The sequence below is a fragment of the Triturus cristatus genome, chromosome 4_2, assembly GCF_964204655.1.
Source record: "Triturus cristatus chromosome 4_2, aTriCri1.1, whole genome shotgun sequence".
In the NCBI taxonomy this organism is placed as follows: Eukaryota; Metazoa; Chordata; class Amphibia; order Caudata; family Salamandridae; genus Triturus; species Triturus cristatus.
In genome coordinates this window covers 503,890,021-503,914,124 of record NC_140586.1, presented here as the reverse complement: position 1 = coordinate 503,914,124, position 24,104 = coordinate 503,890,021, and the positions used below count along the sequence as shown (strand labels likewise).

General features: G+C 47.1%; 1 protein-coding gene across 6 annotated transcripts in view; it reads right to left on the bottom strand.

Moving 5' to 3' along the window:
* Positions 1-24,104, bottom strand: part of SSX2IP (SSX family member 2 interacting protein) — a 450,188-nt gene that overhangs the window by 69,943 nt on the left and 356,141 nt on the right. The window lies entirely within an intron of this gene.

The window sequence follows — 24,104 nt, the reverse complement described above, 5'->3', positions numbered from 1 at the left end:
GCCACAATAGTTACCAGGCGGGCGGGAGTCGGGTGGAAACAACTAACCTGTTCAGTTATCTGGGCGTCCTTTTTAGCAGATCTGGCTCTTGGTCTCCAGCTGTTAAGGCCAGGAGCTTACTCTTCATGAAGTCCATTGCGGGCGTAATAAATTTTACAAAGAAATTGGGGACAAGGCCACCTGAAACTTTATTTAAAATCTACCGAGCAAAATGCGCAAGCATAGCAGTTTATGGGGCAGCTATTTGGGGCTTCCAAGAGTGCATATCTATTCAACGCATTAAAAGTGGCTTTTTAAGGTTCATCCTGGGAGTTCCAGCCAGTGCCCCAGTTTTTAATTGCCACAGCGAAGTAGGAGTTGTATACATTTCTGATTTAATCAAGGTCCAACCGATTCTGTTGTGGCATAGAATTTGGACCTCAGCAGGTACCGGCCTCAACAGGGAAATAACGGATGCCATGAGATTTGATAATGCCAGCAAAATAGTTTGGCTTAGATATGTAAAAAACTTTCTGCAGGACATTGGACACCCAGAGTTTTTTACTTCACCCGAAAACATGAACCTTATTAACCGAAAGGATTTAAAAAAAATTGTATGATCCACCTAGAAGATAATAGGTTAACTCTTGAGAAGAACAAAATTACGGTGGTTGGTCACCAAATAATGACCATAACATGTGATATCCAACCATATCTATTATGTGTCGCAGGAGGATATGACAGATATTTGCTGACCAGATTTAGATTTGGGACCTTCCACCGCTTGATCACCCATCCAGATACCAACGACTGGTCAAAGGAACTTGCTCGATGCCCCTGTGATAACATCTCGACACAAACTACACTACATGCTATTTTATTCTGTAAATTTTATACCATCGAAAGGCGCAGATGGTTAATACCCTTATTAAAACAAGGAGGTTGGAGGCAATGCCGCCCCGTCCTCGTGTACCTTCAGATGTTGGGAAATTTTTATTGCATTGGTTCTATGGTGGGTTTCTTAAAGAGTGTGTTGCGGACCAGTAAATGCCCAAGTAATTAAATTATAAGCTACGTTATAGGCTGGAATCATTTTGAGTGAGATGGCATGTTTCAGGAATTTTAGATTGTTTACATGTACTTTATGAATTTCTACTTGGTTTTAGGAACATATATTTATATGACGTGCACTGATGAACTATATATGTATCCCACGCTGAAACTCTTACTTCTTTTTAATATGGCTGCTTTTATGATTTTTAACCTCTAAAATCGAATAAAGCTTGTTTTGATTTGATTTGAATGTTTGTTTTGTTCCTTTAAAAAAGTAATTTAGAACAAGAACTGATCAAAAAATATTGCATTCAGTTAATACAAGAATAAATCATTGAAAAGTACAAAGAGCCAGGGTAGTGTGGACGGTGTTCTACTCGGTGTAAGAAGGTGCATGAGACTAAACCGTCCAAAACATTGAAGGATAATTTAATGGTACAATCTATAGGTTTTTGCAACTTCCATTGTCAACGTTTTGCTCCAAATGAACAAGTTACTTACTTTCGGTAACGATACATCTGTAAAAAACATAGGTTAGTTATAGATTCCTTACCTTAGAATTACCCCCAGGCGTCAGCCTGGATCTGGAAAGTTTTTCATCAGCAGTACCTCTGCGCTTGGAAAGGTGGCGTCGGTCGGCTCTGTGTCGTGGTCGCCGGGATGACGTCGCGGTAGCTACTCAGATGCCACCCTCGCGCGCAAACGTCAGTTCTGTACAAGACTTTACGCGCCGGAAATGCAGAGCCATGCAAGACACTGACCACTGGTGCACAAAACTAGGGTCCTGAAAGTATGTAATTAACCCTTGCAATCAGTTCACAGAACGGAGAGGATTGGTGGGGCGGTAAGGAATCTATAACTAGCCTACGTTTCTTACAGATTTATCGTTACTGAAGGTAAGTAACTTGTTCATCTGAAAGAAACCGTTCTAGATTCCTTACCTTAGAATAGATACCCCAGCAATATAAGCAACCAAGTTCACACCAGAAAGTCCTGGAGAACAGAACGGCCTAAGAAGCCGTCCTGCCGGACTTGGCTGTACAGGCAGTAGTGTTTTGTAAATGTGTGCAGAGATTCCCAGGTAGCCGCCTGACAGATTTCATTTAGAGGGACTCCTTGTCCCAAAGCAGTAGTGGCTGCCGTCGCCCTGGTGGAATGGGTGCATAGCCCCACTGGAGGCTCCTTTTTTGCTAGAGAATAGCAGGATTTAATACACAAAACGACCCATCTGGAGATGGTCCGCTTGTGTACGGCCCAACCTTTCTTGGCACCCACATACCCAACAAATCCACCCAGAACTGTTTGGTGCGATCTAGGTAGAAGGAAAGCACATGTTCTGGGTCCAGACGATGAAGCCTCTCTTCCTCTCTAGAAGGATGCAGAGGCGGAAAGAAGGTGGGCAAAGTGGTGGTTTGCCCAATATGAAAGGAGGTGACCACCTTGGGAAGAAAGGATGGATGAGTTCTTAGGACAACCTTGTCCGGCTGTACAGCCAAAAAGGGAGGCTTGGATGAAAGAGCCTGAAGCTCACTCACTGTTCTGGCAGATGTGGTGGCTAACAGGTTGATCAGGAAGCCTAAGAAAGGCAAAAATGGCAGAGAGATAGCCCTCGACATTGCCCAGAGCCAAGCCCTGCTGGGCCAAAGGAAAGAGGAAGAAGAGAACCTCAGAAAGAGGGGTAGAAAGGGGATCCACAGCCTATGCTGCGCAATATGCCACAAATTTGTTCCATCGTCAGGCGTATACCCTCTTAGTGGAGGGACGACTGGCTGCCAAGATTACATCACAGACTTCGGGAGGCAAGTCAAATGATAGTCAACTGCCGCCGCTCAATCTCCACGCAAAGAGGTGAAGTTGGAAAGGTTCGGGTGGTGGACCGTCCCCTGCTGCTGGGACAGACGATCCTCCCGAAGAGGCAGACGGATTGAAGTATTGATGGCTACATGCAGCGCCTCGGGATACCAGACTTTGTGCCCAATCCGGAGCCACAAGAAGGATTTGGGCCCGGTTGCACTTGATCTTCAGCACTCTGGGCAGACATGGTATAAGCGGAAAGGCATACAACAGACCGCAACTCCACTTGCTAAGAAAAGCATTGCCTAGAGAGTGCCGCCTTGGAAATTCCAACGTGCAGGATTGCTGACATTGCGCGTTCTCTTCGGTGGCGAATAGATCTAACCAAGGCTCTCCCCACTGCTGAAAGAGACCTTGCACCACCTCCGAGTGAAGACGCCATTCGTGATCCATCATGTACCTGCAGCGGAGTTTGCCCTGGCGTTCAGTGAACCTGCCAGGTGTTGAGCCACCAGGGATATACCCCGATATTCCAGCCATGTCCAGAGGCGGAGGGCCTCCTGACATAGGGTCCATGACCCCATCCTGCCTGGTTTGTTGCAGTACCACATGGCGGTGGTGTTGTCCATGAACACCTGCACTACTCTTCCCCAGACAGAGGGAAGGAAGGCTTTGAGTGCAAGACGGATCGCCCGAAGCTCCAAAAGGTTGATGAGGAGCCCGGACTCTGCCGGAGACCAGAGGCCTCTGATCTCCGCCTCTCCCATGTGGCCACCCCATCCCAGAAGGGATGCATCCGTCACTACTGTGTGTTCTGGTTAGGGAAGGAAGAGGGACCTGTCGTTGACCCGATCCTGGTTCGTGAGCCACCACTGCCATTGTCGTGCAGTGCCCTCCGAGATCTGGACGCAATCAGACAGATTTCCCCGATGCTGCGCCCTTTGGAACTTCAGGTCCCACTGCAGAGCCCGCATATGCCACCTGGCATGATCGACCAGCAGGATGCAGGAGGCCATGAGGCCCAGCAGCCTCAGGGTCATCCTGACAGAAACCTGGGATAGAGGCTGAAAGATCGGAATCATAGCCCGAATATCCCGGACTTGCTGTTCGGGGAAGGATGGATCCGAAATTGCGCTGTGTCCAGAACCGCTCTGATTAAGAGGAGTCAGGTGTGACTGCGGCACGTTGATGGAGAACCCCAGCAAATGCAGGAGGACCGCCGTAGTCTGGAGGTGGGAGACGACAGTCTGAAGCGAGCCCGCCTTCAACAGCCAGTCGTCAAGATAGGGGAAGACTGGAACCCCTGATCTGCGCAGATGAGCTGCGACCACTGCCATCACTTTCGTGAACACCCGAGGGGAGCTGGTAAGGCCAAAGGCGAGCACGGTAAACTGAAAATGCTCGTGGCCTACCGTGAACCGCAGGTAATGCCAGTGGGCCAGCAGGATGGGGATGTGAAAGTAAGTCTCCTGCAAGTCCAACGCTACCATCCAGTCTCCAGGGTCTAGGGCAGACAAGACCTGAGCGAGCATCAACATCTTGAACTTTTCCTTCCAGATGAAGCGGTTGACGTTCCCGAGGTCCAAGATAACACGCAGGCCCATGTCTTTCTTGGGTACCAGAAAGTAGTGGGAATAACAGCCACGACGTACTTCTGGGGTAGGAACGCGCTCAATGGCTCCCTTGGCCAACAGAGCTGTGACTTCCTGCTGGAGAAGCCCCAGATCCTCAGACATACGATGGTACTGAGGTGGCATGACGGTGGGGTGGGTGGGGGAGTAGCCCCTTGAGACTATCTGCAAATCCCACCTGACAGACGTGATGATGCGCCAGTGGGGGAGGTGATGACAGATCCCGACACTCACTGGCGATTGATGGGCCTGAAATGTCTGACTAGGAAGGTTTGGAGGCGGAAGCAGAGGGGTGAGGTTGGTGGACTGGCCCCCAGAACCACGGCAGTGGTTCCCACGTCCATGCGAAGGTTGTGGACCTTGCGTCGGCATGTTGCTCTGCGGGGACGTAGTGGGTCACCCCTTCCGTAGCCACGAAAGGGGCGAAAAAGCAGACTGCGCAGGGTGGCTTGAGAGGCCCAAGAACTTGGCAGTAGCCCAGGAGTCCTTAAAACACTGTAGAGCATTGTCTGCTTTGTCGCCAAAAAGGCGACGGCCATCAAAGGGCATGTCCATAAGGGTACTCTGACGAACCTATGTCCTTTGTTTTGTCCATATAAAATCTGATGTATCTGCAAGTGCAGCAATCTTTCTACTAGCCTTGTGGGATTTGGGAAGAATTAGTATAGTTGGGCAAGTTTATTCAGATGGAAGTCAGCAGAGACAAATTTAGGGTTGGTCTTTCAAACTACTTTTCCCCTTGTGACGCAGATAAAGGGTTCTTACACAGTAAATGCCTACATCTCCCCTACCCTCCTTGCTGATGTAATCCTACAAGAAGCAGTCTTACCAAATATGTAATTTAGATGACTTTTGGGATTCAGCAGGAAGGCAGCATAAGCTGGCTCCTGACGTGTTGAGCTCCCATGACACCAGAGGGTGCTGCACAGGTGGAAATACTCTAAAGGGCACTTTCATTAATTGTTTTATGATTCTTTGTGAGAACAGAGTAGGTGAGGTGTCTTCTGTTCTTCTAAATCTAGATATTGATGCTAGATGGACTCGTACCTGCAAGTATTTAAGACCACTCTTGGTTAGGTCTAACAAGTATGAAAGTATTTGGTGAGGCTGAATATACACTAGATGGAATCATTTGCACTGTACACAAACACTTCCACTTGATGTTGCAGGTCTTCATGGTTGCTGGTGCTCTTGCCTGCACCAGGAAGTTCCCATATTTTGTTAGCAGGTCCAAGTGACTGAACTCTTAGTGGTCAGCTACCATGATGTCAGCAACTTGCAGTCATAACGAAGTATCTTTCAGTTGTGTTTGGAGAGGAGACTGCAGTGCACTTTTGGTACTACCAGGAGTGCAGATAGTTACAGGAGTGTGCTGTATCACTTTTGGGATGGCCACACTAGGACAAATGAGAATAAGGCTAGTGATCTACCTTTGCTTTCCTCAGTACCCAGTGATCTTTGGAAACGGGGAAAAGGCATATGCACACACATTGCCTTTTCCATCAAATGGTCCACACCTATGATTTGTTTGCCAAAACCTGCTGGCATAGCACTGGCACTTCCTGTTATATGGGGTGGGATGACACCTTTTTTGAAAGATGAAGTCGACTTGCTTCAGGGGAGTTTCCCCTTAAGGAAGTCTGAGTGTGGCCACCTGCTAGTTGTGGCACCCTGGTAGATGTTCCACAGCAATATCAACTTGGTGGGAAATGGCCCAGTCCCATATCAGTTGTGCCTTTTCCGAGAAGCAGGGACGTCGTTCCCCTCTCTTTGGCGATGTAAAACATAATAAATGTTATATTGTCTGTCCTGATGAGGACCTGTACGACTTTTCAGTCTTGGGAAAATGCTTGTAGACCCAGTTTTATGGCCCGAGGCTCCAGTATATTGATATAAAGCAGCTTTGCACAGATTTGACAGCAATTTCCATCAAAACTGTACCCGGCTACAGCAGTCTTGTGTCTTGGACAGTGTCGCCAATGAGCCATCAATTTGTTTCCATTGACTGTCCGGTTCTTCTTGAACGGGTCTCTTTCGGAACCTGCAAAAGGGAATAAGGCCTAAATAGGATGACCAGCCTAGAAGAGATCTGCACTCCATGGCTTAGACAGATGCCTTTTAGCAAGGATATTTTACCTGGAGCTTCATCACTTGGTTAGGCGAGGGAAATACCTTTACCAACTTGTACCGCTCTAACGAACAGAAGCTTTGTTTGTGATGAGGAGAAAATAAATTGATTTGATTTCTTTAAAATCATAAAAGGGTGTAGGGAACAACTTGGTACATAAGTATCAAATAATTGTTCTAGGTTGAAATGCAATAAATACATTTGTTAGGACTTTTTCCTGTATGAAGTCCCGCCCTGTTAGGGAAGCAATCTTAATTAAAACTGTACACAAACATACATGTTTTTCCAGGGTATAATAAAGTGCAAGTGCTGAGGGGGAGTGGACTGTGGAGTTTAAAATAGATGAACGAGGCGATTCTGAATAGTCAAGTTCAGTTCATCAGTCATTCTGGTCTAATTCTTTGGCCGTTAAGTTCTAAAATGTTATTGCCTGGCAAGACAATTGGAAAGACTGGCCTCCAAAACATGTTATAACAGCCGCTCTGCAAGTCCTTACTTGCTCTCTCCTCAGTGTTTCCCGAAGGAGAGTTCTCAGAGTGTTTAAAAGTGCTGGACAGATACATAATGGGTGGAGTAATGACTCGCATCCGTGACCACAAAGATGGCATTTCTTTGTCAACCATGTCAGTTTCCATTTTGGGGTGAGATCTTCCAAGAGGAAGGATCCCAGTCTCAATAGGATCAAGTTCCACTTATATTATTTTGAGAAGTGTTCTGACAAATACGGTTGAGGTTTCAACGATTTATAAGATGACATCACCGCCCATGCATGGGTTTTATGGGCTAAGGCGGCTTTGTTTGTTAACAGCGATTGTTGCTTAACCTCTGTTAACTATATGCTTAAACTCAGAGTAGGTAGTTATTGTGAGCCAGGCCACATCTAGCTTTAATGCACAAAGCGATTCTTTTAGAACTGGGAATACTGACTTTCTTAGCCTGGATTACTTTTCGTCCTCCTGCCAACAGCGGTGGGCTAGAGTGTTTTCCTCTGCTGCCCTAATTCTCCAATAATATTTGTCCAGGGCTCCTTTTCTTGCTGGTATCCGTTTTTTTTAAAATCCGTATTCCAGTCTTATCTGTGCTTGTAAAATATGACATGGAATTGAAAACAAGTTCTTGAAGAGACTAGATTGTGCTGTATTTAAAACTGTCGAGTCCTTTGTGTTTATCATTTCCAATCCATACGTACAGGAATTCAGCTGCCATGACTTTTAGTAGATGGTTTGTTGAACTGCTGAGTTTTGTCTGCAAGATTTTAACCCCTTTGCTGCTAGATTTTCCTCCCCCCTGTGCTAAGCCTTTTTTGGCTATTTAGGGTAGTTCACGCTTAGGCCCCTGTAACTTTTTGACCACATAAGGTATCCATGCCAAATTTGAGTCCTTTTCTTCCATCATCATGGGGATTCTAAAGGTACCCAGGGTTTGTGTATTCCCCTGGAGGAGACCGAGAAATTAACCAAAATACAGCAACATTTTTTTTTGTAAATGGAGAAAAAGGGCTACAGATGAAAACGTCAGTTTTTCCCCCCTGCAAATTGCATAAAAAAAAGGGGTTGTGGTGCTGAAATCACATTTTCCCCACCTTTCAGGGACAAGCAGACTTTTGGCATAAAACCAAAATATTTTACACAGTTTTGGCATTTTTCTGGGACATAGCCTATTTTTGCTATGTTTTGTGCTTTCGCCCTTCTTTCAGTTAATGGTAGAAATGGGCATTAAAGCAATTATGGATCCTGGAAAGCTATACATTTTAGAAAAGTAGCCGAAATTCTGAATTTAGAAAGGGGTCATTTGTGTAGATCCTTCAAGGTTTCTTTATAGAAACTAACAGTTAAATAAAGGAAAAATGTAAAATTAGTTGAAAAAAAAAAACTGCCAACGTTTTCACCTGTAACTTCTTCTAATTATGACAGCAGTTTGAAAGCGATATACCGTTACATCCGCTGGACCTTTCTGGTTGTGGGGATATATAGGACTTGTAGGTTCAGCAAGAACCCGACAAACCCAGAGCCAATAACTAAGCAGTGTCTTGCAATGGTTTTTTATTATGTACCGGGTATATAGCAATTAATTTGGGAAAATATATACATGGAAAAATCTGTATGAAAGACACCCAGGACCGGACTGGCCATAGCGGGCACAGGGCCATTCCCCGGTGCACCGCATGTGTGGGGGCTGGTTTTGGGCCCCTGGGGCCGTTTTTGTTACAGCGCTGTTTTTGAGGCATAGCTGCAAAACCGGCCCTGTAACAAAATCGGCCGAAAAACGGCCCTGGCAAAGAGCTCGGCGGCACCCCCCACTTTGCCAGGGCCGGTTGTGGTTCCCAATCCGGCCCTGAAGACACCTAGGTATTTCTGAAATTACAACAAAATAGAGTTTAGAAACAGTAGATATTTGCACATTTCCGAAATTGTGAATACCCATACTAGCATGAAAATGAATTAGGTCATTTTTCAAAATTACTTATACACATTGTCTTTCATTTGGAAGGCAGAAATGCATCGAAAATCAATAGGTAATAACAGTTACTCTACAATTCTGTGTTACCCTAAGTCTCCTGATAAAAATGGTACCTCACTTGTGTGGGTAGGCCTCGTGCCAGTGACAGGAAACGGCTCAAACGCAACGTTGACACACTTTATTTTTACAGTGTTAACTGACCCTTTTTGCCAAGTGCCCTGCTGTAGATTTTGAACCCTGGCTCTGCTGGCACCTAGGGAAACCTAGCGAACCTATACATTTTTTAAAACTAGACTCCCAGGGGAATCCAGGATGGGGTGACTTGTCTGGCTCTCACCAGGTTCTGTTACCCAGAATCCCTTGCAAACCTCAAAATGTGTCCCAAAAAATACAGTTTCCTCACATTTCTGGAATCTGTGTGGATTCACAAAATTTCACCCACCTCGCATTCACCAAAGTCTTCCAAGAAAAATAGTACCTTACTTGTGTGGGTAGGCCTAGTGCCCTAAACGCAACGTGCACACCACATTTTCACCGTGAAAACAGACCCTTTTTTTTTGCAACGTGCTTAGCTGTAGGGGGGGCAGAAAGACAACAAATTGAGGGCGGGCGGTGGGGGCATTGGCATACCCGTTTTGGCCAGCCCCCACCCCTGATTCAAATTGGGAGAAAAAATCCCTTGCATGTAGTGGGCTTTTTGCCCCTCCCCGGGGTGCATATTGGGGGCATTCGCCCCCATCTGGGGGGGGGCAGAAAGGCTGTAATCTTGGCCGGGGGGGGGGGGGGGCATTGGCATGCCCATTTTGGGCAGCCCCCACCCTAATTTAAATTGCCCCCCAAAAAATCCCTGGCCTCTAGTGGGCTTTCTGCCCGCCCCCCCCGGGAGGGCAGAAAGGCTGTAATTGTGGTGGGGGGGGGGGGGGGGGGGGATTATGGGCATGGGGCTTCGGCATGCCCGTTTTGGGCAGCCCCCATCCCAATTAAAATTGGCCTAAAAAAAAAAATCGCTGGCGTATAGTGGGCTTTCTGCCCCCCCCCCCCCCCCCCCCGGTGGGCAGATGGTCTGCCCTGCCCCCCGGAGTGGGGAGATGGCAGAAAGGCTGTTATTGTGGCGGGGGCGTGGGGGCATGCCTGTCTTGGGCAGCCCCCACCCTAAAAAACAATTGCCAAAAAAAAATCCCTGATGTCTAGCGGGCTTTCTGCCCCCCCCCCCCCCCCGAGGGGGGAAGGGGGGCAGAAAAACTGAATTAGACCAATTTTTATTGGGGGGGGGGGGGGAAGCTAAGACCCTTGCCCAAGGGGCCGCTCCCCCCTCCCTGGTGTCTAGTGGGTGGATCCCTGCTTAGGGATAGCCCTCCTGGGGCGATCACCAAGCAGGGATCCACTGGGGATCTCCCTTTTCCAACAATACCTCTCCTGTCTTTCTTTCTACATGCTCAGAGGGCTGAGATAGGCCCCTCAGCACGTAGAAAGTGAAGTTTTGGTTTCTATGAAATGCCATCAGCGCGAGGTGCGCGCTGATGGTCATTTCACAGAAACAGAGAGGGGTGGTTCAGGGGCTGGAGAAGCTCTTCCCCAGCTCCAGAGGCTTTAGGGGAGAAAAATAAATCCCTCTGCTGCCTGCACCAGAAGGATTTCCTGTGCAATGGCGTCGGACACGCGGGAGACGTCCAACGCACATTAGCACTTATGCGTCAGATGGCTCCCACGCGTCCGACGCATGCAAGGGGTTAAATGCTAATAGTAGTTGTTCGCCTTTTACTTGCCCTTGGTCCAGATGTAGCTTGTAGTTGAGTTGGTGATCTAGGTGTACCCCCAAGGATTTGTATGTGTCCACCTGGGACAAAGGGTTGTTGTTTAACATCCAGATGAAGTTAGGGCATTTTTTGTGGGGGCTGGAAATGCATACGACCTTCGATATTTGTAGGTTGATTACCAATCGAACTGAGGTGGTATATTCTGCTAATTTGATAATCAACCTCGAGGAGTTTGCGAAAGTAAGATAATGTCATCTGCGTACTGGAGACTTACTATTGGGACATTGTCCAATTTTGGAGGGTCGCCTTGTGGAGAACGAAGGTTGTTCTCCAAGTCAGCTGTGTAGATGTTAAATAAGCAGGAAGCCAGCGCACACCTCTGATTTAAGCCGTTGATGGTTGAGATTTTATTAGACTTTGTCCGTCCCCTTTTTAGGTCTCGGCTGGTGAAAGCAGCGCGCATTCGCTGCTCTCGGTACAGGAGCTTCTTGGAATCAATCCAGATTCCAAAGCTCTCGGAAGCGGAGTTGAAGCCCCGCCCATCTTCCTCATTGGCTGGCGTCATCCTGCATGCAAAACACAGGCTTACGATTGAAAAGGAGGCTTTTTAGTCCCTCCTTGTTGCCGCCTTGTCACCTTTTGGCCCCGCCCACCGGGATTGGATCGTTTACTGGCGGCGTGTTACCATCCTCTTTAATTGCAGGGTGAGGACTTCTTTGGTCATTCCAGCTGGTTAACTTGAAACTGAGTGTGGCGCCGCCATACTGACACCGCGCTTGGATTATTTATACATTTCTTAACTTTAGCACTGAGTGCAGCACCCGCTTCAGGGACACCACGCTCAGTGTTAAAGTTAAGAAATATATAACTAAACCGAGCGCAGTGTCCAGGAAGCGGCGCCGCGCTCAGTTTTAAACTGAAGCATTTGCAATGCAATCAGATTGATTACATTGCAAATGCTTGTTCTTGTTAGTCTTATACAGCCAGAGGTCGACACCAGTTGCTTTACAGACTGACACATTCCTTTTGTTAGGCAGAGGAAGATTAAGTGATTTGCCGAGAGTCACCAGATGTGGAGCGTCCCTGCAGAAACTCGAACCCCCGCTTTGAGGTATGCAGTGATTTCTTTTGCTGTGAGTGAGTCTATGAGGGTGCTGACGTCTGTGTATAGAGGAAGAGTGTCTCTGCTCCGTAGACTGCCTGCATGCACTCGAGGGTCTGAGATGATGCCACCTGGGGCTCTCTGCTCCTGGGGGTGCGTGTCGCAAGTGACTTGCTTGTTACTTACAGTCATAAAGCAAGCAGGTACATGGCTGTGCCTCGACCTGCAGACTTCTCATTCCACCACTGGTAGGCCCGCTGCGCATCGGAGCATGGACCACAGATGCAAGTACACTCATAGGCATTCAGCACACCGCAGCTGGCATGTTCAGGCGCACATACAGCGCTGCGAGTCCCCACACAACGCTGTAACTAGAAGTTATCACTCAATTAAAAGTGGCTTCTTTTTTATCAACTGCTGAAGGATGGAAGGTTGAGTTGACAGCGGGTGTATTTCAATCTGTAACCTAAGATTACACACAGGTGGGTCCCTGCAACCGGTGCATTACCTCCAGGTGTATGTTAAGTGCGCATGCTGAATAGGAACTGCGAGGTATGCTGCACTGCGCCGCTTGCAGCATGGAGGATGGTACCAGGCTTGCCACGGTTTTAGAACTACTGTCTGAGGAGATTCATTGTCCTTCCCCAGTTTCACGCACCCTCCCCAACTCACCTCCAAACTTCACCGTTAGAAACATCCTGCCTAGTTCTCGTGCGGGCCTCGCTGAGTTTCAGCCTTGGAGGGTGCCCTGTGCTCCTCGGCGGTGCGCGCCTCAGACCTCCCCTGCCTCCCATCAGCAGCAGGCCGCAGGGCGGACGCCGTTACCCTGCACCCGCTTCCACACCAACAGCCTGCACTTGTTCTCACCCGACGAGTTTTACCTCTACAGAGAGCCGGAGCTGGCAAAGCCGGCCTGTGTTTAACACGCTCATTTCCCAGCCACGGGGAACGGATTGTGTATAATGCGCGGGGACTCCATAGAAGGGGCCAGACCCTCACTGCGGCAGCCATGGAGGGTGATGGGGGTGCAGGCAGCCTAAGGCTCGGGTTGGAAAATGTCTGCAGGTCTGGAGTAGGCTTGTGCTTCCTCGTCCCACGACAGCTCGGGAGGGGGTGGGATGGACTTCGGTTTCAACAGATGGACAGGGTTATACATTTATTTATTTTATAGAGCTTAGACTAAATCCTGCAGGGCCTCATGGCGCTGTACCGAAGGGTGCATAAACATCAGGCGGCAGGGAACCATGGGTGGCGTTCTGTGCATAGCAAAGCAAATAAGGGTTAGAGTACGGCGTTTGTTAGAGATTTACGAAGGATTGCAGTACAAAAAGCTTGCAAGGGAGGCAATGGTGCACTGAACTGGTGAGCAGAGCGCAAAGATTAGAGGTCAGCAGAGGAATGCTATTCCGGAGAATTAATACTAGGGCATAGAACGTAGGTGAAACGGGATAAATACATGCGTAGAGTTATATAACATGGACTGCCGACAATCCGAGTACAATTATAAAATTGCAGGGATAAATATGTAGATAACAAGCATTTGCAAAGCAGTCGGTCTCATTAATCAAAAACAAGCATTGAAAATGCGATAGGTCTCGCCTTTTATTAAGTTAAAGCGATTTACTTTGCTATACAATACTATTAGCAAAGCAAATGGTTTTAACTTAATCAAAGGCGAGACCTATTGCATTTTCAATGCTGGTTTTATTTGGACCCATATTTGTCCATTTGTGAATAGAGATGGACGATTGCCTCTAATAATTTAGTAGGAGTTTACCAAACTTTCATTTTCACCCATAGATTGACTCTAGGCAATTTATCAAAGACTGCTTTGAGGTATACAAAGCACACGTAGAGGATGTTTGATTTGGCAATGGTTTGATTCGCCAGGAGGGTAACTGCGGATATATTAGTTGAAGTGCCCACCCCTGCCCGAAAACCTGTTTGTGTATTCGGAATGAGGATTTTGCTGCTGACCCAATCCAAGATCCCCAACAAGTTTGATGCGTAGACTCCAAGATATGTGTAAACAGGGGCGTTAGCTGGCCGGACCAAAAGAATGGCTTGCCTAATGCGTTATTTAGAAAAGATCCATTTGGCCCCGGGCCCCATCTGGTCTCAGGTGTTTTATTGTGTTCAGAACCTGCTTTTGTGTCATCTGTGGGTGGTGTTACGATGGTTCAAACCTTGTTGTTTCCCAAGCTTCTGGGTGTCATTTGTCCTCGATTTGATTTTTTGGGTGGTAGAATGGATGTTTAAATAGTGATATACAAATTTTGGAATTTGTTTTCTGGATGGTTCTGGGTTTTTGAGTGTTAGGACCTATTGTCGGACTCCAGTCCGACCCCATCGGTATGGAAGGTTTGGAAGTATTTAACTCAGCGCTGAGTGAGGTCGTATTATATGAGGCTTAAATGTGAGGTCTCCATGTATGTTCCCTTATTTCTGAATTGAAATGTCAGTTTTTATCATTTAGTATTAAGTTGATGTTTGCCCAGAAAAATTCCTTTGCTTGCTGACGTGGAGTAGTTTCATCCAAAATTGTTCGTTGTATGCTTGCTTTGCCGCCTTGATATCTTTTTTTAAGTCTCTTTTCATTTTTGCTATTAAGGTAAGGGTGTGTTGCATCAGTTCTGAGCCCCGAGTTCGCAATGATATTAGGTATTTTGTTTAGGAGGTTTTTTTTTGTCCTCAGATTGTGTGTGTACAAGGCTGCCCGGTGGTTCTAGGGGCTTTATGGCCACTACCTCTGTTAGAATTTGTTTTATTTAAATTGTTGACAAACTACTCCCAGGCCTCTATACGGTGTTGCTCTACTTCCGGTGATGCCAATAATGAGGAGCATGTCCACATAACGGAATCTATGTTACTTTTTTTCCATGTGTGTGGTTTTAGATGAAAGGATCGAGTTGATAATGAGAGTCTTGGCTTGCCAGTATATTAGAGTGGTGGTTAGTGTAAAGGTTTGAGGATAAAGATCATTTTCTGCTCTTTCCTTTATTTGGAAGTCGGAAATTAAAGGAAAGAGATAGAGGTCCACCATGGTGAAATCGATGGTTGAGCAGGTTTTGTTCATCACTCTAGTGAATGCTGCTGGACAGTCCAAATGACCTCAGCTGTTTAGCGTGTACAATGAAAGTTCGCCCAGAAAAGTCGCGCATCTGGGTGTCCCGTCTGCTTGTGTTGCCCTGTCTTGCCTGTATAAGGCCTGGTATGTTTTTTCCTCCCCTTTCAATAGGTTCATGTTGAAATCCCCAGTCAGTATTATGCTGGCCTGTGGATGAGTGAGTTTTAGAGCTTCAAGTGTGGGAATAAGTTGCTGGATTCTGTGCCCCTTTTGCTTGTCTGCTGGGTGGATATAAATGAACATAATTAACAAGCTGGTCGAGGGCGAACCTTCGAGTTTGGTGCATTGCATCCAGGAGGAATCTAGGTCGATGACTACATATTTCCATAGAATGTCTGTTGCGATGAAAGTCGATAGGCCATCTTTTGCCCTTCCGTACTTTGCATCCTTTGTGGCTGGGTTGAGGTATTTTTTGTAGCCTGCTACAGGTGAATTTATGATCTGCCATGTTTCTTGGAATAGAAGTAGGTCATGCTGTAGGATGAAATCTACGAGGTCAGCATCCTGAAATTTTCCACTTAAGCCATTCACTTTCCATGAGCCGATCTTACAACCCCTGGCTTTTTTGAAATCTCTGCGTACTTTTGTTCATGCAGCTCCATGGTTCATAGTTACAGCGCTCGTCTGCGAGTATTCCATGGGATTGGCAGCTTTAGAGTGTGGTATTGTGATCATAATTTTCCGGATTGTTTGGCCATTGCCTTTTGTTATGCTGTACTCGTCAGGGTCTTTTGCACCTTTTAGGATGCCCACTGTTCGACTAGGTTGTGACGGGCTTGGGTAGCGGGGGTGCTCCACCTTTTTTAGCTCAATGCCCTATTTTGAAAAGGACTCCCTTTGCCGCCAGATCTGTTCTACGAAGGAGTGATCTGTACAGGTTGCTATTGTAATTTCTGAACCGATTCGATTTAGATTTGAACTCAATACTTTCCAGATCCGTAGATTTGATGTGACTCAGGGCTGGGATGGCTTCAAGTAGTCTCAATATTGTGCTTTTATTCAGTATATCGTGAGCTCCCCTCGAGATGTAATATGAAACCAGCTCTATCTTTTTGTGGCCTATGCTGGGAAAATCGGTGTATTGTTTTTTTGGCTCTGTCGTGTGGGGTCTCTTTTACTGCCTCAATAGGCTCTGAATAATTTAGTGCTGGGTTTGGATGGTGTGGTGTGCTGTTTTGTGGAGTGCTTTGAAGGTCCGTGGCTGGTTTGACCTCCGTGCCTCCCGTGCGGTGACCTTTGTAGTTGCGCCTCTCTTCCGAGGCAGCTAGTCTGGTTCCGACAGCTTCCCATGGGCCAAGTTTGCTAGCTGCTTTTGTTTTGATCCGAGGGGTTAGTATGATGTTAGTTTTTTGGATGGCCTGGGTGGTTAGTTTGTTTGGTTCCAGGCTTTCCAAAGGATTGAATATGCTATATATATTCCTTATTGGTGAATTTGCATTTTGTTGTTGTTTGGGGTTGCTTGAGGAAGCAGCCTCTTTTATAGGCGAAGTGAAGTGGTCCTTAATACAGACGGCATTCCTGATGCTTTGTTCAATAATATCCTTCTCAATTTTGTTGTCATTGTAATTTGTGATAATGATGTGTTTGACCCCTGTTTGTTTGATTTAATTTTCCTTGCGTTCCTCAAGTGTTTTCTTTCTCTCTTCGTGAGGGAAGCTATCAATTTGGTCTGTTTGGGCCTTACATCTGCTGTCAGTTGCGGACAGCAGTGATTGGGTGATGTGTCTGGTACTCCTGCTTGGCAGCGGTCGCTCGAATTGCTCCCTCGGGGCATTAAGAGTGGATGAGCTTACCCAAACAGGAGCATTGTGGGTCTCCTCGTCTCTTGGACTGTAGTTTCTAGGGGTCTGAGGTCTCGCCCGACCTTCTCCCCTAAATGCCTCGTGTTGGCGGTCTTTTGCCGGTTTAGACTTTGTTTGGGGATTCCTAACTGCCCCCAGCAGTTCGGACATTAAGGTCGGTACCGCTGCTAGTATGTCAATTATTTGGGGGCAGTGGCACGTGATGTCTCGATCTTGCTGGACCTTCACGATCATGGTATTGAGAGAGGCGGCAGACCCGTAAGCAGAAGTCGGCCCGGGACCACGGTTCGATTCCCGACGCGGCAGGGTCTTGGGCCAAGGTCAGCGGACACGATAATTCTCTCGGTGCCTTCTCTAATCATGGATCCCACTCAGCAACTCTGGGCAATAGCTTGCTTAATCTCCACTTACGGCCCCATTAGCACCGGGGATGCTTGTCTTCACCTTGGAGATTCCCAGTAGGGATCATCTCACAGGGAAAGCCAGGATGGGTTCCCCAGTTGCGCTCAGCGCCGGGACACTCTTGAGTAACTGCGCGCTTTACAAATGCAATATAACATAACATAACAGCGTGCAACTTTTGATCTATCCACTGAACGTGGATAGCTAAGATGTTAAAGAGCTCGACTTGGGTGTCTAGCTTGTCAGCATGTCATTGCCTTTCAGATTGTTTCCATTGCGTTTAGCAGGTGGGGCCATACGGTGGATGTTAGAGAGCCAATCAATGCTTTCGTCTGGTATTGGTCTGTTTGAATCTCGATCCTACTTGGGTGTTCATTTTTGTGCAAAGCATTAGGTGCAATCACTGGGGCTGGGCTCTTTAGATTCATTTGGCGGGCGCAAGCTTAGTTTGTGTAGAGGTGGTTCCTGGTCCGTTTGCTGTGCCTTCTTATGTGGATCTAGTGATAGGGTAAAAGTGTAGCGGTCTTGGGGGCAGGCTGTAGCGGACCCCTGTTCTGGCGATAGTGGGGCTGCCAATGAGGGGGGAAGAATGAGATGGTGCAAATGGGCTTAGGATAGTTTCTAGCAAATGAATTGGATCGCAATCGGTTCTTTGGGTTGTCAGTTGCTGTTGGTCTGGAAGGGACATTTGGCTGAATAGTAGACCCCAGCTCGGGGCAGGCAAGGTGTGGACTTGAGCCTTGACAAGCTGATAGTGGTGCCTTTGAAAGATGGCAGGTGGATTTGAGGCCTTGGGTATTGATGAATCTTTATTAGTTGATTGCGTACTTGGGTCTTCTCTGATGGGAGAGAAGAGATCATTTATTTCCATACCCTGAATTTCTTTGTTTATATAATGGCAGTTGCTATGTGAGAGGTCCTCAATACCTTCACAATGGGGGTCTATGTTGTTGTTGCTTTGGTTTAATTCCTTATGGGTCTTGGGTGAAAGTCTGCGGCATACTTTACATACTGTGATCAGTGCCCGCTTGCTGGCTTTGGCACCTGTGTTGTGTGCGGTAAGAACGGACGGCTCTTTCTTTGGCTCCTTCTATGACTCTCTAAGTAGATCTCTGTAGCAAGGGCCTGCATACTTGCACTGTCCATAGCAGCTAAGGTGGTAGTAGACCTGGACGGCTCTCCATTTATGGTTTTGTCTGACTCTTGGTGGGTCGCTGACTGACCCAGGTGATTTACTTGTGTGGTCCATGTCTTGTGGTACCCCTTTTTCCCTCTTCGGCCTGCCTGGAGTTTTTTTTCTTCTCAGCCTCTGGCTTTCCCCGACCTCATGCCGGGTATGTTTTTAGACCAACCGGGGGGTGTCTTGGAGAGTGGGTGCTGTCTAATGCCTTGCTGGGGCCTGTCTGGAACCTGCCTGAAGCTTGCCTGCATGGGAGCCCGGTCGGTTGCTGCCACAGAGAGACCCTTGCAAAAGCTGGCCCGAGCTGACGTTGATGCCTGGGTGAAGGGCAAGGGCAGGGCAGGATGCCAGGAGTTTATACTTCTTCGCTTTGCTGTTTCCATGATCCTTGCTCCTTTTTCTTTCCTTAAGCCTTCCTCCTTTGTACAATTTGTCCTTTTCATGTATGGACTTTTTGCTGGCTGTTCCTGGTTCCTCTTAGGCCCGATGGCCCAAGAGGTTCCGGTCCACTGTCGACACCCCCCCCCCCCCCCCTCTTCCCCTACACACTGCTGGACCTTTAGTGCTGTTGGCAAGGGGGGAATCTGAGGGTTGGGTGGTATTGAGGATGGTGCTAGAGATGCAGAGTAGCGGTGTGCCACTTTTGTTTTCTTTCTCTATTTATTTATATACGGTGTGCCACTTTCTATGCGCTTTTCTGTTAAGGTGTGGGAAGGGTCGGGGTGCCAACAGTAGGGCCGGGGGGCTGGGGGCAAGCGGGCTCACAAGGCGGTTTTGCAGACTGCTCCTAGCCTAGCTGGGCCGCCTCTGCAAAATCGCCTGGGGCTCACACTTACTGCAGCCACCCACTAATGGCGGCCGCACTTGCCTCTTACCGTAGGCCGTAGAGCGCCTCGTCCTAGCTGGTCCCGGTCTTGCGATACTCGGATGCCTCAGCGCGCCCGCAACTCGCGGAATTGCAGAGATGATCCCGGGCGTCAGGAGCAGAGCGAATCTCGCCTGCCTCGGCTCGCCTCAGGGCAGCACCACGCCGCACCACACCCTGGGTAGAAGCATCGTCAATCAGCTTTGTTTGTGGTTCCACAGATGATTTGTCAATGTTTAGTGCCAGTCCCAACCTGTAAAACAGACTGAGGCAGGAGACTGCAGAAGCATTTCAAGCCAGTCATCCAAATACAGGTAAGCTTGGTAACCCTGTCATCTGAGGAAAGCAGCAACTGGCACTAGGCACTTAGAAACAAGCATTTGCAATGCAATCAGTCTCACCTCTTATAAGTATTTAGCGATGCACCACATTATTGCACATTACTGCAAAAAGGCTGGTTTTTTTCGAGCTTGCCAACTGCTAATAAGGATTTTTAATGACGGAATCTCCAGCTGTGACAATGCTACGTGTTGGCCTGGTAATGACATATTAATAATGTATAATGTCAGGTCTGTTCATGTGATATCTATTTCAGGGAAGTCCTAATTTGTTAGCCTGCATAAACAAACATCTTTTGGGGAACAAATGTTGCAACTATGCGTATTTAAGCAACAAACCATTAGAAGGACTGCCATCGTAATAGAAATTGCATTTTAACCCTAATGGTTGTTTTCACTTTCGGAAAAATTATTTTTGCTTCATGGTTGAGAAGACACCACGTGTCCGGTTTGTGATTACTCTTTGTACGCTATGTAGAAAGTATTGCTGTTAACCAAGCAAACCACTAACATTCAGATTACCTGGGCAAGTATGATGGGATTCTAGCAGTATGCCAGAATCTTAAGTGTCCGTGCCGAAAGCCTCATATTTTTGGAGACCAAGCACATTCCTCACAAAAACAAACACTTAAAGCAGGGTGAACGAACAAACAAACCAACATACACAAATTCTCAGCAAAACACGCAGCTCTACACACACACGCAAACACTTTCAGCAAAGCAGACACAGGCAGACAAATAGACGCATCAAAAAATAGGGTGGAAAACAAACAATCAGAAAACCAGTGAAATGCAAATAACAAATGTAGAAACATCAACAAACGGAAGAACACATACACACAACAGTTTCTCACACGCGCTCTCTCTCTCTCTCTCTCTCACACTCACGCACAGATTCACAGGCTAGCGCACATAAGTAGACCCACAGCAACTTCGTGTTCCACACCCACACACACACACACGGACAGATGGCCACAAACAGGAAGAAATACAAACAGTTACAAAAGTACAGACCAGCATAGAAAATGATTCAAACACTGCCACATGAAGATGCGTAGCAACAAACAAGGGTACGTGCATACACTAACTCACACACACTAATACATCAAACATGAAATTCACACACAGACACAAATACCAACAAATAGACCGCAGAACACACACCAACGCTATAGGCAGCGAATAAATGCTGACAAATCCAGATATTGCCACAACCAACTACGCACACCCCAAGAGACACATGGACAACACCATACTTCCAGGAAAATGAAAATCTGTGTAAAGAAATTAGAAACACCCAAACCGACAAAGCAACGTGCAAGCACACTTCACAAAGACAACCACATACACATCAACACGATCTACGTAAATTCAGATAATTCTGCGGCCGCAAACACCTGTACGTACAAACATATACTGAGAGCCAAACGGAGGGAAACAAAAATAACTTTGGCCCTCCCTCCCGTGTAGACACAAACACCTACACATAAATCATCCTGAGTGCAATGGAGGAACCTTACAAAATGAGAGCAAGAATGGGACTAAGAGAAAGGGAGAGCAAGACTAAACATGGGCTAGAACAGAGACTGGAGAAAGGGAGAAAAGTGGTAGAGGGAGAGAAAGGACGGCAAACAGAGTAAAACATGGTCCATGAAGAGGGAGAAGGAAAGGGGGAACTGTGCAGTGAGAGCAAAAGGAGAGAGCAACATAATAAAGAGGGGACTGAGGAGAGGATGAGTGAAAATAGGGCAACTGTGAAGGCATGGGGGGGGGGGGGATGAAAAAAGATAATGTGAGTAAAAGGGATTGGGAATTAAAAATAAAATGAGAGAAAATGTGTAATAAACAAGAAGAAAAAGAAGGCGAGAAAAAAAGATGAAGAGAGGTTGAGAAAAGGAGCAAGAGGAAGGTGGAGTCAAGGAGAATGAAATCAGGAGCAAGAGCGGAGAGAAGACAGGCTAAGGGGGAGATAGGGTTGTGGGGTGAAAGTGACCAGGGATAAAGACGACCTGAGACATGTGACAGAGGGGATACACGGAGTAAGAGAAAGAGGGGGGAGGATTAAAAGATGAAGAAAATGAGCGAAACACTGCAGCAGAGAGAGGACGGACAAAGGACGAGAAACAATTGCCTTGAATGTGATGGGAGACAGGACAAAACAGGTATGTGTCGAAGATGTTGGAGAAACTGGCTAAACAGATCAGGCATGTTAGGACATGAAAAAGCATGAGAGTAGAAAGAGGGTTAAAGAGGGATGGAGAATTTAAATGCTGTGAAGCAATACTGAGAAAAAAAAACTGAAGGGGCACTGGAAAGGGTATCATAGCCAAGTGCGATAAATTGAGCGGGAAGAGAACCCGTCAGGTGAAGCTGTGCTCACTGTCCAGGCTGCCATGATCTCACTGCTCGACTGCCACGTGCACTCCCCCCCCCCCCCCCCTTCCGCTTCACGTGTCTCCTTCAGCGCAGCTCTGGCTCGCACAGGCGCTGAGGCTGCAGTCTTCCACAGGTGCCTCTTCGTCCTCTGGTGGCCTCTCCTTCGAGAGACTACCGGAAGCTGCCCAACCTCTACCTGCAGCTCAGTGCCCGGACCACAGGCCTCTTCTGAGAGCTCCTGCAGAAGGTACCCTCTCAGAAGCACTGCCAAGACAGGTAACCCTGCCATCATATTTGGGGCTCTGAGAGTTGCTGGGTAGTTTATTTGACTTTATCCCCTCTCGACCCCACCACACCCCCCCAAAAAAAAAAAACACTGTATACTGTGCTCTGCTTTTCGAAATGCCCTTGCGATAGGTATGTTGTACAAAGATCTTTATGACAAGGACACTAGCCTATTGAGCTTTTTTCATGTGCTTGGAACCTGTGGCCGGAGTGTTAAATACATAGGTCATGAAGGTAGCTCAAACGGTCAGTGTGCCTGCTCCTGTGTCGGCAACCGTTAATCTGAGTGTTAAAAGCACACATACATACATCTCAGCAGTAGGCACTCAAACCCGCTGTGTTATTTACCAGTGATTGGAACTTGAGGCCCGAGGGTTACACATACATTCTAACTACTTCAACTGTGCTGCTGTCATTGAATGTGTGACCTGAGGGATAGAAACATACCTCCGCAGTAGGCACATGGACCCCCTGAGCTATCGTGCTGGTTAAAGGGCCAGGGATCCATCTTGGACGTCAGACAACCAAAACCATACAGCTGAACAGTCTCCCATGTGGAGGCTCAAACCCTCGATTTTGTTCGGATGTCCCCTGCTTATAAGTGACAACCTTTCAATTGTGACCTTCGGGTGTAGTCAAACAGATTCCAGGTAAGACTGGGTCTGCATGTTTATGTCCAAGAATACCTCAGCATTGATTAGGGGTTCCACAGCCAGAGACTAACGTGGATGTAGAGCGTGTCAGGGGCGGTGAACAGGACTTATGGTTAAAGCTACCTGCGTTAGGACTGCTCCAATCTCCACTCCGAACTTGGGCTAAATCAACGTGATTTGTGGCGAATTCCTTAAGCTCCTCATGTCAAAATCATTAATATAATGAGGCTCCGCATATTAAATGTGATTGTCTAATTCAAATGAGATGGACACAACCCTGTATACCCCAGGACTCCTTAATGTTAAAGGCAGACAATGAGCCAGAGTTCTAATCCTGACTTTCTACAAACGTGTGATCACCACATGACCATGTTTAAACAGGCAATAGGGGCATTGCACAGTGGAAGTACCTGTAGCGGGCACTGCAAGGGGGTGGGGGGGGCGCTAAATGTAAGCAAAGGACATCCTGCATAACTAGAAAAAACCCAATAAATAGTACACACTAACAACCAAGTAAAGGGGCCAGTAGCCATGGGAGGTTACAAATGAGGACATGGCCATACTAAGGTGGGACTAACAAGCTTCATAATGAATCAGAGGCCAGCATTTACGAAGGACAAAGACACAAGCCAATGAAAAGTATGGGCGGGGTTTCTCTCCCGTACTGAACTACCAGAGATCTTTCCTAGAGCAGCGCTTTCGTGTGGACTCTAGGCTCAACCTAAAAATCAAAGGTGCTGATTGGAGGTTGATTGAGCACGCTTTGAGTTGGTAGTGCTACCCCACCACTGAACTGCATAGATAATTTATGTGCATCTGGTTTTAAGCATGTGGAAATACTCATCTTGAAGATCCAGGAAGGTCAAGTAATCTCCTCCCTGGCTAATCAAAAGGACTACTTGGAGCAAAACCATGCAAAAAGACTTCAGCGACTTAATCAGTTATCAGAGGTCTAGAAATAGCCCTACTTTGTCAAGTGTTGCTCTTTGTCAAAAATAATCTGGAATAAAATCCCTGGATTCTTTGGGATCCCAAGACTGTCTCCATCAGTCCAATGTGGAGGAAGATGAGGAGAATTTCCTGTTGTAGATCCCTCAAGTGAAGATTATCTGTTTGTAGAAACTTTAGCATATGTTCAGAGAGTACAATAAGCTCCAACCACTGGACCGATG